Raw genomic sequence first — 17,711 nt, forward strand, 5'->3', positions numbered from 1 at the left:
CGCAATTTCCACCTGAGCGTTGAGGGAGAATGGGTTACACTAGAGAGGACCCTTTTGCCCAGTTACTTATCGGTTAAGTCATCCCACAAGTATAAGAGAATCAAAGAGCCAAGGGAGGAACGTTTTATCCCCCATAATTTCAAAAGAGAAATGACAAGTATAGAAACTTGGGGAAATGAGAGCTTCTCTTACATGATTTTTAATTCAAGAAACCATTCCTGGTTTCTTATAAATTTAAGTCATCGATGTAAATTGCAGAAATGTCAATTAAGATTTTTAGTTAACAGCGTATGTCAGCGTATGTCACACGTATGACCTGCTTTTGTAGTGTGGTCTTCCATTGACCAAGAAGCAAACAGTAGGCTAAATATATTTGCAGCAATGTATAGCTGGGTTTTTAAAGCTCTGACATGTAAAAATATTTAGTTTCATAAGTGACGTTTCTTTTGCTCAACTATGGATGAAATGCTGCCTTCCAGGTCTGGTCCTTCGAGCAGCTCTTATTGTGCTCACTGGCTTGTCGTCCACATACCTTGGCATGCTAGGTCACCACCTCCACAACCATGTGGACTCCCCACTGCTTAGGAACTTTCCCCTGCTTTTCCTACAGACTAGCTTTATTCAAACTTTAGGACACTGCTCTAGAAGAGGCTTCACTTGAAGCTTTCTAGAAACTTCCTGAAATCTCCAGAGGGCCCCACACATTTATCCCAAGTATCTCCGCATGTCCTCTCTCCTTTCTGCCCTCATTTCTTCCATCCACAATGGTTACTGAGTACTCAACATATGCTGGTGATACTGCTAGACATCAGAAGTCTGGTGGGAATGTAGCGTCTGTCCCACCACAAGCTTACTGTTGAGCAGTAAACATGACTAACTAGAGCCAAGATGAACTGTGTGTGGGGAAGTACCGAGAGCTGTGCATGAGAACTTAGAGCCAAAGTCCTCATCTGGTAGAAGAGTCATGGAGTAAAGAATTATTTGTGAGTCTCTCTCCCAGCATGGAAGCTTTTCAAAGGAGAAACCTGGTTTCACCTTCACTGCCAAGCACTGTGGATGGCCCGGAGTTGGCACTCCAGAGCTCTTTGTGAAACCCATAGAACTAAAAGTACACTGTTGGATAATGTTGGGTTGAAAGAGCCAGATCATGAAAGGTCTGAAATGCTATGCTAAAGAGCTTAGATTATGAAGGTCGCAGAAAGTGTGATTCAAACACAAGTCATCTAAAGACTCTGGGTTGGCTTCTATTTATAAAACGGGAGAAGAGTGTCTGTTTGGCTCTAAACCTTTAAGATTCTGTGGCCAAACATCTGACTTCTTTCTTCCTGCATTCATTTAACACATATTTGTGCCAAGTTCTGCTTTAGGTGCCAGGGACACAGCCCTGAGCAAGGCAAGGAGAGATCTCTGCTCCTGTGTGTGTGACACATCCGCATGACTTAAAAATTCACACACTGAGTGATGCTTCGGGTGAAAATGAAAACAACACTAGCTCGTAACCAGTATTTGTCAGCTAATACTGTGAACATTTGGTTTCCAAGGGAATGAACACAGATTTTGCCGTTTACTCTCAAAATTAGCATGAACAACCTGAGATCAACACATTGTGTTTCCAAAGGTGTAAACCACAACTGATGAGTGAGGCTGTGAGCACTTTGACCACAAGCATTTTCCTTCAACAGATGCTGAGAACCAACCTTGTCTACAACTCAAAGACCAAGAATAGATAAAAATTAAATTAAAGCTGGTTTTCAATATCACCATGCAGCCGTTCAAATGGTCACCCCCTCCATCACCAACAAATTTTAAACTGTCAAGGGAATTATTGAATTTATTGATTAATGCTATCACCAAAGCACAGGATACAGTCCTGCCTGGTATCTTTGTAAATCACATTCGGGTAGGAAGATTATTTTGCTTCAGGCAGAAATACTGGAAAAACTAGTTAACATCAACTTCCAGCACTCACCACACATCCCCAGCCCCAACACCCCCCACCCCCACCACCCCCCACACACACCACAGCACACATATTCACATGCACACAAACATACAAACCACATATACACACATGCATCACTTCCTCATATTTTTGGTGAGGATTCAGAAAATCAAACCGAATGTGATTTGGGTTTTTCTTCCCAACCAGTAACAACTATAATAAATGAAAACCAATAGAAATTGAATTGGCCTTGAATGTTGGAGGGGACATGTACTTGCTGTTGAAGATAATTGGTTTGTTTTGTATAGCTAGTGGTGGCTTGGCTTCAGCTCCAGGATGAACCTCTCTATGCATGTGAGGTTGTTACCTGGTCAGTAATTCAAACCTGGAGAGCCAGGTACAAATACGTTTTTTTCTCTTTTGGAAAAAAATCACAGCAGTAACCAAAGCTGTCACTCCATACAAGCTTTTTGCCCATCTATATATGAAAACAATGACAAATGGCTTCCATGAGAAGTTGGAGATCTGGACTCTGGTGGAAACCTTTGCACTAACCACTTTTTCAGCTTTAAAAAACAATTTGCCTTCCTGGCCTTCAGTTTTTCTCATTTGTTAGATGAGAGGCACAAACTAGAGAATTTCAAAAATCCCTCCCTGCTCCTAGATTTAGTGGTTCCGTAAAAATGGAATTGGATCAGAAGCATGCTTTTATAGGGAAGGAAAAACATCAAAATGACTGCAGCACTAAGAGGCTTTATCTCTAAATATCTTACTATTCCCAGAGGGGTTCCTCTTCCTGAGTTTCTGAAATTTCTCTTCTGGGCTCCCTCTCCTCCCTCCTTCCTCCTTCTCCTTATTTCTCTTCCTCCTCACCCTCCTAGATCTAATGGTAGACATTTTTTTTTTAAACTATTGCAGAAAACTATTGCAGAGAAGACTGGTTGTGCAGCTAATTTGTTGGAAAATGGAAGTTAATTCTTTCTTTCTCTTTGAGAAAACAAGGTCACACAGAGCAGAGCTGAGAAACAAATTGTGAAAAATTACCAAAATTGTGGTAATTAAGTGGGTCACTAACTTGGCATCCAGTTTTGGACAATCTTAAAGAAAATCATTCATGCTTGTTTAACAACCTGGTCACTCATTACAAAGTAGTAATCTAGTCTAAAAAGAAGCTTGTTAAAATTCATGCAAATGACAGATGTGGTAATAAAGCAAAGTAATGAGTGATATTTTAAAATTTCATGTTGATTAGCAATTTGGGTATTTTCTATTAAGTGCTTACACAGTTTTATTTGGAAGATATATTCCATTTTTCCTAATCTTTCTGGAAAGTAACTATGAATACTATCTTCAGAATTTAGTTTTCATATCTGTAAAATGAGTTGAAACTGATCTATCTCGTCTAGTTCTTACATTTTATGATCAGGAACAAGAGAGTCAAGTGAAATAAACTTAATCTTTTGATTTGTGTTAAGATTTTATTTAAGATAGTCCATGCATGCATTTGGAACAAAATTCAAAAAGTACAAAAGGCTACCCAGTGAAAAGTAAATCCCTCTACCTTCCCTGTCTATTCCATCACATTGTATCTTGTGGTTTCCTCAAGGGTTACTCTAAGTATTTTTAAGTGAAATGTCAGTTGATGAGATGCCAAGATTGGTTTTGATCAATATCAAGTATTACAACACTATTAGCATAACAAGTTGTAAATGTTCTTAAAATTTTGTCATTTTCCATCTATAATTACTCTAATTCCTACATACTTTCCTTCTCAGCAATGTTTATACTTGCATAACTCATAATTTTTAAGGTATTTTGATACATATTATCTCATTTGCTCTAAAGCACCACTTACGGATACCATTTACAATTTTCTACCTTGCAAGGAAGAATATAAATGCCATTTTTTTAAACCACATAAATATTTAGGTGTTGACAAAATGCCAAATAGGATACTGATAACTGAGTGGTTTTATAAATAATACTACTGTTACCTGTCCCAAAAAATCAACTGAAAGTTAAGAATTTGGTGATAGATTGTAAATGTCACGTATATGACAAGGGGTACATATGCCTTATGACCAGCCCTTAGTAGCAGGCTGCTGGGCTTCAACAAGTGCCTGGCATTGCATCCTCCCCATGTCTGTGAAGGGCCAGGAAGAGCTCCTCCCATCAAAGGTCCAGCCCTTCCCTCCCCACCCAGCCTTCAACAGGCTTAATAAGAGCCTAAAGCTGCAGGAACCACCAACTTTGAAAACAGAATAGAAAGATCCAAAGAGACAGCAAATACCTGCTCGATGCATACAATCATCTGGAAAACTGCTGGTAGACTTGCAAAGATATAGGACACTTTGTTATCCTCTGATTAGGCCTATTAGTTCAGAGGAAGAGAAAGAGTATCTGGAGCCTCCGCCCCAGAAATCAAGAAGAGAATGCTGCTTGAAGAGTGCTTCTAGTCACTAAGGAATCATATGATGCCCCAGCAGAAAATTCCAAGACTGGAGGAGCCACAGCTTATTTTCCTGGTCTTGAGCCATCATCACTTTTAATGAAATAGAAATCATTTTTAATTACCAACAGTTTTATCCAAGACATTTTTGAAGATCACCCACAAAATATGCGGCACTGCTCATCTTCCAGTAGAGCACAGAAATGAGTAAGACACGGTAGCTGCTCTCAGTGAGTCTACATGATGGTTATAAGAAATACAACAAAGCTCCAAATCATTTATAATACAGGGTAGAATATAAATAATATCTAAGAAAAACACAAAGGGCATTCATTAAACATATCACAATACATAATACATAATATCATAATACAATTTATAAATGTGCCTTCATAACCTTAAAATTCAGTAATGGCTGAAGCTTTAAGTCCAAGGTGAAGTAGAACTTGTTGACAGGCTCTCCTAATTTCAGAAGGTCCAAAACTGGACTCTTCTTCCATCATTGTGTTTTACGAATTTGAAGATCATAAACCAACAGAAGCTGTAATACACATTAATGCCAGGATATATGAAAGCCAATATATTGTATGGTTAGACTTGGCATATTCTCAGGAAGGAATTATGTGATCAATGGTGAAATCTTATTTATTGCTCTTAGTTGAATGGCTGAAAGTTCTTCCTAACTAATTTGTTTGACTGGAGTTGTCATTTAGGTAAGTCGGGGATTTAAAAAATTACCTTGTAGGATCTATTAGTTAAAGAATACATCTATCATTGTATATTGGCCACCTTCCAAATGAAGAGCAATTCATTTTCTTGGACAGTTTCTAATACTATTTTGTCAGAATAGAAATGGTTTATTTCTTATACTTAAAAACATATTTGTTTAAAAGAAAATCATAGAAAGTATTTTTTGCTTGATTCTCCTATATTATAAAGGAGCATGTACTTTTAGTTTTTCAAGATTGTATAGGGTTCAGATGAACCGACTGTCTTGTGATTGGACCACTTGGCATAGTGCCTGGATCCACAATTATTAACCTGACATGCTCTCAAGCCATTGTTTAAATTGAATATGTTTGTCGCCCTTTAAAGGTGAGTTAATTGAGCAAGGTTTGAGCTTTCTCATCACTAGTTATGGAAGGATATTAGAATTTATTTAAAAACATTCAGGAAAATAAAATAGCCATCTTGGCTTTACAGTGATCAGTTCACAATCTCTTTATAACACATGATATTGAACTCAAAAATGGAAAGATGAAAAAGGTACAAAAGATATTGTATTTCCTCTCTGGTTCAGTATATTCCCCAGATCATAGCAAATTTTTCATGCGATCTTGTGCAAATACCTGGCCCTGTGGGGGTGATGGAGCTGATTAGTGTGTGTTACACACATGGTCATGGTTACAGATTCAGTCTTTCCTCAGTGGACTTAGGTAGACTTCATTTTTACAACGACACGTCATGCTTATTGCCAAGTAAGTTTGTATTTGTCATGAGATGCAAGGGGAAGCAGGTAGAAAGTGTTAAATAGATGAATCAATGGAGCTCCCTCCTCAGTGCTCAGAAAACAGCTACTAGTGTTTACATACTGTTAGTAATTAATGAGTGTGATGAAGGCGATCTTGAAATAAAAGGAAGACCAACAAAACAAAACAAAACAAAACAAACTGATACAATTACTACCCTTAAGGAATTCCATAGAAGATTTGTTGAGTTTTCCAAAAAGCATAGAGAGGAAGCAGAAAAAATACTTTCTAATATTTACATTAGATCTGCAGTGTCCTCATAGATTCCATGTGTAGGAAATAAGGTTGATCCAGGGGAATTCATATACAAGAAACACTCACTCTGCCCCTCTACCACGTGTTGGCCCTATGCTAAATACTTTTAGATAAATCGTCTCTTTTAATTCAGTATTTACGTTTATTAAACCCTGCACTTAATCAGCACTTCAAAACAAGGCTTGCAAGAGAGACCCTAAGTCAACCCAGGAACCAGATCTGTTCTTCCAGAAGACTTTTTACAGAAATAGCAGCAATTTTGCAGGAAGGAGAAGAGAAAACTCAACTTATACATAATTTGAAATGCTTGTGGTTCCTTTGTGATCAAAATTGTAGAGGCAAACTTAATGACAAATTTAAAAGCAGAAAAGTGGGATCTGAATAGACAGAGATTTAGATAATACAGTTTCATCTTTTGGTCTTGAAAATTTCCCAGTGAGAAAAATCTCAAGGATGGTATTAAACCTACATATTTTATAAGGGTTCTACTTCTTTTATTTTTAAAGAATATAATGTTTGATAAAATATAGTTGTGTATTACCATGATATATTTTACCATTTCAATAATAGCTGCTATAATTACATGATTCTGTAAATCTCCAAGAAAATCATCACTTTTTTTTTCTTTGTTAGTATCCACAGAACAAATTAACCAGATGGAAAGCTCTAGTCAGCTGTTTTGTTTCATGGGAGAGTAGTTCATCAGCTCTCAGGAGAATTACTATTTGACCTCTCTACACAAGACATTCAGCTTCCAACAAACTGGACTTGCAAATATGTCCCTAGAGACTAATATCAAACATTCCACCACCATTCTATGATGCTTGTTTTAGGTTATTTTTGATTGATGGCCTGAAGTTATGGCTTTAGTTATTTTTAAATTGTTTGTTGAGTTTTTAAAAAGTAGTGCATGAGGGGGGAAGAAAATAGCCTCCTTCTTCAAAATGGGAGCTACAGTTATAACTGCACATTTTCCACCAAGACAAGTACACCTACAGATGACTTAGCCATGACTTTTCCACTCCTACATCCCACTCGATTCTTGAGTGGGATCATGGACAGCTATTACTGTTCTCATTTACAGCTAAGGAACGTAAGGGCCAGAAAGGTTAAATGGTTTCCACAACAGCGGATAAGTTATATGCTAGTGCTAAAGCAACAGGTGCCACAATCTCCAGCTTCTGATTTCTAACCTAATTCTTCTCAATATGCCTTGTCTTGGGTAACAAGCAAAAACAGATAAGGAAGTACACACAGGCCTGCTGAACTCAACCCTCAGAACCAAGAAAAGAAAAAAAAAACTAAAAGAACTTTTTTTTACTAGTTATCCTAACTCCTTCGTATTTTTAAATATGTGCATTTTAATTTCTTCTGCTGCAGAACATATATTTATCCCATCTGGCCTAGTTTACCCAGACTTTGGAAGATTTATTTTTTCATATAGCTCATTTAACTCCCCTAAACTTCGTCAAATTCAGTCACTTGATCAAACAACATTTCAGCTAACATCATAGATCTCAGAAGACAAAGATCTTATGAACTGGTTAAGGACATGGTTCATCTCAAAATGTTATGTGCACATATCCAAAAAGTCTGGTGTAACGTCCAACAGAGAATTGAAGAATCTGAGCCAACACCTCCAAAACTGTTAATAGAAGCATATCAGTCCCCCTAGTTGAGAGGGAAAAAAAAGCCTTTATTAATATCCACGGATAAACCACCTACTTCTGCTGCTTCTCTGACACATTCCTCAGTTGGTAATGAAGGAACCCACCAGGTGTCTTCCTCAGCTGCCCTCACAGGGAAAGTGAAAGAACTCTCCTTGCCACAGACAGGTCCTTAGGGCTTTACCTTCTGTTCCCTAACCTTCATTTTCAGTCCTTGGACATATTTGCCACAGATGTAATAGATACAATTAATTCACTAGTCAAGTGGATATACAAATTCTTAACTCTTTACTAATTGAAACTTTATCCCTTATTCTGTTGATAGAAGCCTCTTTGCATATATGTTTTCATCAATACTTGCCTTGGACTCCACGCCCTTAGAGAACAGGAAGTTTCCCAGTCATTTCTTTAGTCATAAACGATGTTCTGAGGTCCTGCTATACTCGGACTTGATATACACAAATGAAGTAAGCAACATTCTTCCTGAGGAGCTCACAAGTGAGACACACATGGACAGAAAAAACTGTTACAAAATGTGGCAAAAGAAAAATAGACATATGTATGAACTAATGAGAGCAGCTACTCTTTCCTGAGGGATATGAAGAAAGCTACCGAGAAAAGGAGTTTTAACTGGACCTTGATGGATGAGGAGAATCATCAGGCAGACAAGGTCAGTGAGACGAGAAAGAGGGTATTAGATTGAGAAGAAAAGCCACAGGTGAAGACTCAATGCCATTAAAGGATGTAGCATGTGTGAAGAATAGGCAGTCACTGGAAGTGGCTAAAAGCATACGTGGGAGATGTGTGTATGTTGGGCGGTGCTGAGTCTGGAAAGGGCTAGAGGAGGGGAAAGCAGACAGGATAGTAAAGGGTCTCTATGCTAATGCAGTTTAGACTTTCTTTCAGAGTCAAAAATAAGCTGTTGGAGATTTTTCCAGTGAAGGGAGATGATCAGATGAGTCTGAGAAAAGATTCTTCTTGAGCACATGGAGGATATTCTGGAACTTCCTGGGGGAAATTGAGCTTATGATTACAGAACAAAAGTCATGTAGTAGCAATGTGTTTGGTTCCACTCAATAGAGGAAGAAATCTTGAATAATATCCCCAGATAGATGTAAACCACTATGGCCCATCAGAGATAGGAAGAGGGCCTAAAATAAGATTTAAGGGATGCTTCTGAAATAGAATCAATGGGATATAGTACCCAATAAACATATGTAGGGAGTGCATGCAGGGAGGGAGGAGAGAATGATGGAAACAGTTGCCTCAAGAGACTAGGTGATTATACAACTATGCACTATAGATGGTTTCTATAACCATAGAGCACAGAGAAATATACTTTGTTCGGTGAGGTTTCCAAAATGCTCCTGCCTGGCCATCAGAGAAACAATTCAAAATAAAATCCTAAATGGAAAAAGGACCACAGGTAAATTAAGTTAAATATAGTGTGAATTAGGATTCTTCATCCAGTTTCTGTTTCCATTCAAGTCTGGTATATCAATCACACACTTCAAAGACTTAAACATTTTGCACTAACACTTCCCAAGAGGATTTTAATATTCATTACACCATTTAGATTTGAATTCTCCCCAAGTTCTTCCCTAAAAAAAAGCAGAAACAAATCTACTTTACTGAATCAATGAAAGCCTGAACGGGCAGTCGAAATAGTCCTGCAGTACTCTCATAAGAACACAGATATATTTACACAGGCTGAGTGAAGGTGCTTTGAATAACCAGATGGAAATTAGGCCAGGTATCCCAGCAAACTTTGAATTAAAGAACAGTGCACTTTGACTTATGTGCAAAAGTAGTGGGTATGGCATTATTTGCATCTATTTAGAAAAATTTACACATCATGTATTAGAGACAGAAGTAACCATATATACCATTTATTGTATGTCCTCTACTTTAGGAAACATAATGTGTTGATTTATATAGTATTACCTGTCTCTATGGGGAACAAAAAGCTGTAATCAAAACTATGTAAGTTATAATTGCTATTTAGAGTAAAATATTGACAGTAATTCAACTGCCTCAAGTAAGTAAAATTCCTCAAAAACACATCGGCAATAGAGACATTATTGGAAACCAGAAGGCTCAAATTGTATCCTTGTATATTTCAAGTCCACCATAAGAAGGAAAAGCCCTCTCAGTTTTCAAAAGTGTAATCCATGACAGGAAAGTAATAAGACATAGACAGGTTGTCCTTGATTTGCACAATGTTCATGCACAAAGCTCATGCATATTGCAACCATGTTCCCACTTTGCACACTTCCATGGTACTGTGAGAGAGACAGAGAGAGAGAGAGAGAGAGAGAGAGAGATTTATTGCTTCCCTCTCCTCTCTTGCATCTAAAATGGTCCTGCTCAGTTCCCTTTGATTCAGCCCACATGCATCCCAGATCTTCCCAGTTTGGACAACTTCCATGACCACCATAAGCAGTCAAACCCTTCTTAGATATTGCTACCCCCATCTAGATTATATCTAGATTATGAATCTAGATTATGTCTCTTTTGACAAACATAAGAAAAAATAATTTAATACATACCACTCTACTTATCATCTACTCATTTTTTGAAATCTTTAAAAAATAAAGCATTTCATATGTAGGAAAGAATATTTCTAATATATCTGCAAAGTAAAGAAATAGCAATTTAGTAAAGAAATCAAAACATTCCCTAAATACTTTTTTTGTAGTTTCAAGTTTTTATTTAAATTGCAGTTAGTTAATATACAATGTAATATTAATTTCATGAGTAGAATTCAGTGATTCATCACTTACACATAACACTCAGTGCTCATCACAAGTGCCCTCCTTAATACCCATCATCCACTTAACCCATCTCCCTGCCCACCTTCCCTCCAGCAACCCTCAGTTTTTTCTCTATAGTTGAGTCTGTTTCTTGGTTTGCCTCTCTCCTTTTCCTCCCCAAGTTCATTGTTTCATAAATTCTGCATATGAGTGAAATCATATGGTATTTGTCTTTCTCTGACTGGCTTATTTCACTTGTCATACACTCAAGTTCCATCCATGTCATTGCAAATGGTAAAATTTCATTCTTTTTAATGGCCGAGTAATATTCCATTGTATATATATACCACATCTTCTTTATCCATTCATCAGTTGATAGACATTTGGGCTCTTCCCAAAATTTGGCTATTGTTGATAATGCTGCTATAAACATCAGGGTGCATGTATCCCTTTGGATTAGTATTTTTGTATCATTTGGGTAAATACCTAGATCCTATATATTTGAAATCCTCTTTACAACTTCTCAATACCCCGTCTAATTCCAGAAGTTAGGTAACTTTAATTGCATCCTGATTTTTGTGTTTATAATCATCATGATTTTTAAAATAGCTTGACTAAAATTTATTGTGTTTAATAACATGTTAACTAACACACTAACATATTTTAACATGTTAATAACCTATCTATTATAATTCCTAATAATTCATTTTGAATGTTTTTGAACTTTATAAAAGTGTATTTACTTTTAGAGCCTAATTGCTTCATTCAATATTGTGAAGTTCATCTATACTGAGGATGAATTACCTGTAATTCATCTGTTTTTATTGCCATATGTTAGTATGTTGTATGACCACACACCTACTTATGTATCCATTTTTCCCTTCGAGAGATATTCAGTTTCCTATTATGGCTACTATAAACTATGCTGCTGTGAGCGTTCTTGCACATGATCTCTGCAAGATTTTCTGACTTACACACTTAACGGGTGCAATTGCTGAGTCATACAAAAGGTTCTTGTTCAACTTTACAATATTATGAAATATTGTTTTTCAGAGCAGTTTTATCCTTTGCATCTTTTACTTTTATTTTTAGTGAGTGAGTTTCCATTGGTCCTTATCCTCAACAATATTTGATATTGTCAGACTTGTTCATTTTTTCTGACTCTGTGAATGTAAATATATAGTTTATTATGGTTTGCTAAACAGATCAATTCAAATTCCATGGAGTAGATTGAGCTTTCTTTAAAATATCTGTCATTTAGAAAAGAAACATGTGTTTGTATCTTTTTCCCATTTTTCTGTTAATTTTTAATTCTTATTTACTCATGGGAGTGTTTTATATATTCTGTACTCTAATCCTTTGTCAGTTATATGTGTGGCAAATATCATCTGTTAACCTGTTATTCTGTGATTGTCTTTTCATTTAATAGTCTTTCAATGACCAATTTTTTTTGATTGCCAATCTGCTCATTTATGGTTTGTGTTTTGCATCTTTTCAAAAAACTTTTACTAACATGAAAGCATAGACATCTACTCCTATATTTCAAATTTTGCTTTTCATATTGATGATTGAATTATTTTGAGTATAGTATAAGGTAGGGATCCAACTTAGTTTTTTGCCATGTAAGTAACCAATTATTCCAGGACCATTTATTGAATAATTTCTTACTCTTTCTAAACTTAAATTTCATTCTTTATGTAACAGATCAATATTTATAAATGTAAATATATCAAAAATAGATATATAATTTCTGTCTGATATTATTTGGTTCTGATTTGATTCATACTTGATTTGGTGTTCTCCATGCTGTTCCACTGGTCTCTTAGTTTATCCAGTTCTAATACTATATTTCCTTAATGACTTTAAGTTTTGAGATTTCATATAACAAGGCTTCCCAATATCATAAGGTTTAGATATACTGTGTTACATTTAATACAAGTATTATTTTTATTGCTTTCAAACATGATAGTTTTTAACATTATATTTCTGTTGTATAGGAATTCTGTTGATGTTTGTATATTGATTTTGTATCAAGAAACTTGCTAACCTCTCTTTGACTGATAATGAGCTTGAGCACAATCTCATGTTTATTAGTATTTGGACATCCTCTTTTGTGTAATGTCTATTCAAGTCCTTTGCCCCTTTATTGTATTGTCCGTTTTTTTCTTATGGACTTTTAGAATTTCTTTATGTATTCTGGATATGATTCCTTTGTTGGTTCATGAGTTACAATATTTTCTTTGACTCTGTGGTTTTTATTTTCATGCTCTTATCTAGAATCTTTTTAAAATAGTGGCCTTAATTTTAATATAGTCCAATTTATCAAATTCTCCCTATATGGCTGCATTGCTTAAGAAATTTTTCCCTATTACAAGTTAATGAAGACATTTTCTTATATTCTAAAAGGATTAGAAGAGAAATAGCACCTTCAAAATAGTGAGTCTCCAAGTCTATGAACATGGTCTATCTTTCTACTTATGTATTTGTGTTTTCTTTATATTCTTTCAAAGTGTTCTGTGTAGGGGTTTCATACATGCTTATTATATTTATTACAAGGTATATGAGGGTTTGGTAATGGTATACAGCTTTTATTTCATTTTGTTTGCTGTTATGTAAGAATACAATAGATTTTTGTATATAAACATTTTATCTAGCAACTCTGTTAACTCACTTACAAATTCTAATTGTTTATTATAGAATCATTTAGATTCTCTTCACACAAAATCAGCCATCAGAAAATAATGACAGTTATTTGTTCTCTTTTAATTCTGATATTTTTCTTTTTCTCATCTTAGTGCACAGGCTATGACTTCTGGTATAGAACTGAATAAACGTGATCACGGGCATTCTTTTTCCGTTTCTGATCTCAGCGTAAAAGCTATCAGCATTCACCATTATATATGTTTGCTATATATTTTTAAATTACATTGAGGAAATTCCTTTTATTCTTAGTTTGCTAAGTTTTTGATTTTGAATTGAAGTCAAATTTCATCAAAAGTCTTTTCTGCATCTGCTGAGATAATTATATGGCTTTCTCTTTTATTTGATAAATGTGGTGAAATACAGTGATTCTCTTTTTAATTTTAAACCAAAATTGCATTCTTGGGATAAATGCAATTTATCATGACATGATTAACATTTTTATATATTACTAGAGATAATTGGTTATTATTTGAGTAAAGATTGTATGTACTGCAAAATGTATTATTTATTATAAGTGTAATTGGCCTATAAATTTTTTCTCTAATGTTTTCAGATTTTGGTATCAGCTTAATGGTTTCAAAACTAACATGTTTCCTGCTTATAATATTTGGCATAATTTATTAAGATTAGTATTATCTCTTGAGGCTTGGTAAGATTCACAAGTGAAGCCATTTTGGGCTTGCATTTTACTGTGTAAATAGGCTTTTAATAATAAATTTAGTTTCTCTGATAGTTACCAACTAGTTGAAATGTTATATTCTTGTACCAGTTTTAATATTTACTTATTTTAGAAGTTTCCTGTTTTATCCAATTTTTCTAATTCCTTAGCTAAAGTTATTCCATATAGTCAATATTTATTTAGATACACCTATTTATAGTTTTTGTTGTTTTTCACTACTTGCTTCCTCTCTGAGCTTCAATCTGAGATCAATGCTTTTTTCCCTGAAAAACAGTCTTTGGTATTTATTTTAATGAGTGTGCTATTGATATATTCAGTTTCTGATTGTCTGAAAAATATCTTTTTTCGCCTTCATTATTGAAAGCTATTTTATCTGAGTATAGATTTCTAGGTTGGCTTCTAATTTCTTTCAGCAATTTTACCTTGACTTTCTATTGTCCAGCTTCCATTTTTTTCTGTTGAGAAGTAGGTAACTTCTTAATTTGTTGTTACACCAAAAGTAATACTTTTACCCCATGTGTTAGATGTCATTTGTCTTTGGTTTTTAGTGGTTTTACCCCGAGATGACTCAGTGGGTGTGTTTTTAGGCTGGTTGAGGTTCTTGGTTTTTGCTTTCTTTTTTTAAATTTGTAGCATGATGTCATTTGTCAGTTTTGGAGGACTGGCCATTATTTTTTCAATAAGAATTCTCCTCATATTCCCCCATAAAACGTGTAAAACACACTTTTTTACATAGGAAGAAAAATAATATTTCTTGACCAAATGGCATATTGAAAAATGGAATCCAGGGGCACCTGGATGGCTCAGTCAGTTGGGTGTCCGACTTCAGCTCAGGTCATGATCTCACAGTCTGTGAGTTCGAGCCCCACTTCAGGCTCTCTGCTTACAGCTCAGAGCCTGGAGCCTGCTTCAGATTCTGTATCTCCCTCTCTTTCTCTGCCCCTCCCACACTCATGCTCTGTCTCTCTCTGTCTCAGAAATAAATAAACATTAAAAAATTTTAAAAAAAGAAAAATGGAATCCTAATTGATTTGCCTATTTGTGGTATGTCTATCATGCAATCCTTTCTATCGTTATTTTTAAATTAATTTTTATAAGTCTCAGCTCAAAACATTTCACGTACCTATTTCCAGTCATCAGTGGTCATTTCCTTTTCTATAGAAAAAAAATATATATGTTCAACTCCCGCTTGAAACTTAAACCACTGATGATCTCTCCCAGTCTACCTTTCTAATTTGCCCTCCAATATTTGCCTCCTTGTGCCCTGAAAGCCACTGAATAAATTACTTGCTGCTTCCCGTGCCTACCTCGCATATCCAAGTATGAATGTCTATCCTAATTCTGCTGCTCTATCTTAATGCCCTTCCCCACATCTCCAGGGAAAGAGAGGTCTGCACAGGCTAAGATCCTAGGCTTCAGTTTCTGACAAGTGTCGTTTTGAATCTAGCATTGATCTTGCATTTTTATGAGTCAGGTGATCTTGGCCTCACTAAGCTTTGGTTTCTTCTTTAAGGGGATAATATTATTCATGAGGATAATAACAGACTTCACCTAGAGGGCCATTGTGAGGACTAGAGGAAACAGTCCACATAAAGTGGTTAATACAGTACTTGACGCTCAGAAACAGGAATATGAGAGATCACTGGTAGTATTTTTCTTATAAAAGACCAAGGGATAGGAGAGACTGCTCTTTTCCCACCTCTACATCGATTCTGCTCTGTAATACAGAGCCTGCTGCAGCTGCCACAATGATATGATTACCACAATATCTCATAGACAAAAATCTAGTCACTGAACCCTGGACAACCTGAGCCCAGGCATTTCAAAATAGTAGAAAGCACCCACATAGGTCTGACACAGTCTGCCAGCAGCAGCAGCAGCAGCAGGAACATGTCTTCCGTTTCCCTTCCATCTTCCAGTTTATACACATGGTTTGTGTTAGCAGAGCCAAATCTGCATCCTGAACACTTCTGTAGAGGGGCCAGGAATTATTTTTAGCTTCCTGACCTCTCCAATTAGAAGGGTAAAGCCAAGGTTGAGAGAAGAAATCCATAACATCTTCTGCATGATTCATTTAAAGGCCACCTTCTCCAACTTGTTCCCAGATTTTTCCTAGCTAAAAGTAACTGTGTGTCCGCTTCCTATGAATTGGTAGTTTTCAAACCTCACTGGACATTAGAACCACCCAGGAAATGAAAAATACTTATTCTTATCCGTTATTTCCAGAAATTTCTGATTTAATTGGTTTGGGGTAGGGGTGCACTTTGGAAAATTTTAAACTCTAATGTGTACTCTGTGTTTAGGACTGCTCTAAATTCTTAAAACCTTTCATTTCTCCTCATCACTTCTTAACTTTTGTTTATTTATAAAATATCCTTACTTTTCCTACTATATTATAAATTCTCTGAGGATAGGATTTGAATCTACTATTTTATGTCTTTTACAACTTCTGGCAGATTACTTTGGAAGTAGAAAGATACTTTATGTTTATTGACTGCATGATTAAATGAATGATGTATTATGCCTTGCAAACAAAAGCATATTAGCGATACCAGGCATGGTATCAGGTCCCTGCCTTGCTCTTGTTTGACATTCTCTCAAGTACACTTCTTGTGAATCTATTAATTGTGCTCAGCATAGTAAAAATATAAGTGGATATATTGCGCACAGCATTAGCCATCTAATCAATAATTCACCATAACATATAACTTGACACAAAATTATTCCTGGTTTAAAAAATAACATCTAAGAGACATCATTCTCAGCTATGTAAATTATTGCCAATGAACACACATCCTTTTAGGTAGAAATCTAAAACAAAGGTGGGAACTGGAAAATGAAAGCCAAGTCCATTCAAGGCAGTGGATTTCTGAGGTATTTATTTTTATAGGTTCTTTGATATATCAGTGTATCTCTAAATCAATCTTCTAAAACCCCCAGTATGCAATGATAAAAATTCTTCACTTAAACTATTGTATAATTGCAGAATGACTTTGAAATAAGTTTGATCAGAATATATTTAATTGATATATACAACCTCTTTGAAAGAAGTTTGACAAGAATGTGTAATTGATATTGATACTAGCATTTCTGAGTTTGTATCTAAAAAAGTCAAATGCCATCTAATTGGGTTACATTGTTAGTATTAAAATTTCTTATGCTTCATAATTATAGATGAGCTTTGCTCAATGATTTTAAATATTTATTTGAAAGAAAAACTTTTCCCAATATCTCTGCCAAATTAATCCTCAGATGAGGGCTCCTGAAGTAAGAATCGCATGGTTCTCATCCTCTTTCCTACAGCTTTACCTATTCGGGAATGATTAAAAAAGCAAGTTGTTTGGTCTGCTCTCCTAGACACAGAGTTATTCCCCGAGTATTTAAAAATATTAATGTTAGGGATAAAGAAAAGGAAAAGGACAGAATGATGTTTAGAATGGAATAATGTTAGATAAAAGGTGATATGACTGGAGAATTTGTTTGCCTCTTTTGCCTGCCCCCACCCCATCTAGCACTGCTTCTATTAAAAGTTCAAATAGTTTTAGGGTCACCTGGGCGGCTCAGTCGGTTAAGCGTCTGACTTTGGCTCAGGTCATGATCTCGGGGTCTGTGAGTTCAGGACTCACATAAGGCTCTGTGCTGACAGCTTGGAGCCTGCTTTGGATTCTGTGTCTCCCTCCCTCTCTCTCTCTGCCCCTCCCCTGCTTGTGCTCTGCCTCTCTCTCTCTCTCCCT

The 17,711-nt window shown here is 35.8% G+C and overlaps 1 protein-coding gene across 3 annotated transcripts in view; it reads left to right on the top strand.

Moving 5' to 3' along the window:
* FHL5 (four and a half LIM domains 5) overlaps nt 1-17,711 on the top strand; it is a 41,430-nt gene that overhangs the window by 9,109 nt on the left and 14,610 nt on the right. The window contains exon 1 of one of the 3 annotated variants that reach the window (XM_007084916.2): nt 8,493-8,512. The exons of the other annotated variants lie outside the window; for them this stretch is intronic. The gene's annotated coding sequence lies outside the window, so the exon portion shown is untranslated. Of the gene's footprint in view, nt 1-8,492; nt 8,513-17,711 lie in introns of those variants that run through there. 3 annotated transcript variants of the gene reach the window in all.

The sequence above is a fragment of the Panthera tigris genome, chromosome B2 (genome assembly GCF_018350195.1).
Source record: "Panthera tigris isolate Pti1 chromosome B2, P.tigris_Pti1_mat1.1, whole genome shotgun sequence".
NCBI lineage: Eukaryota > Metazoa > Chordata > Mammalia > Carnivora > Felidae > Panthera > Panthera tigris.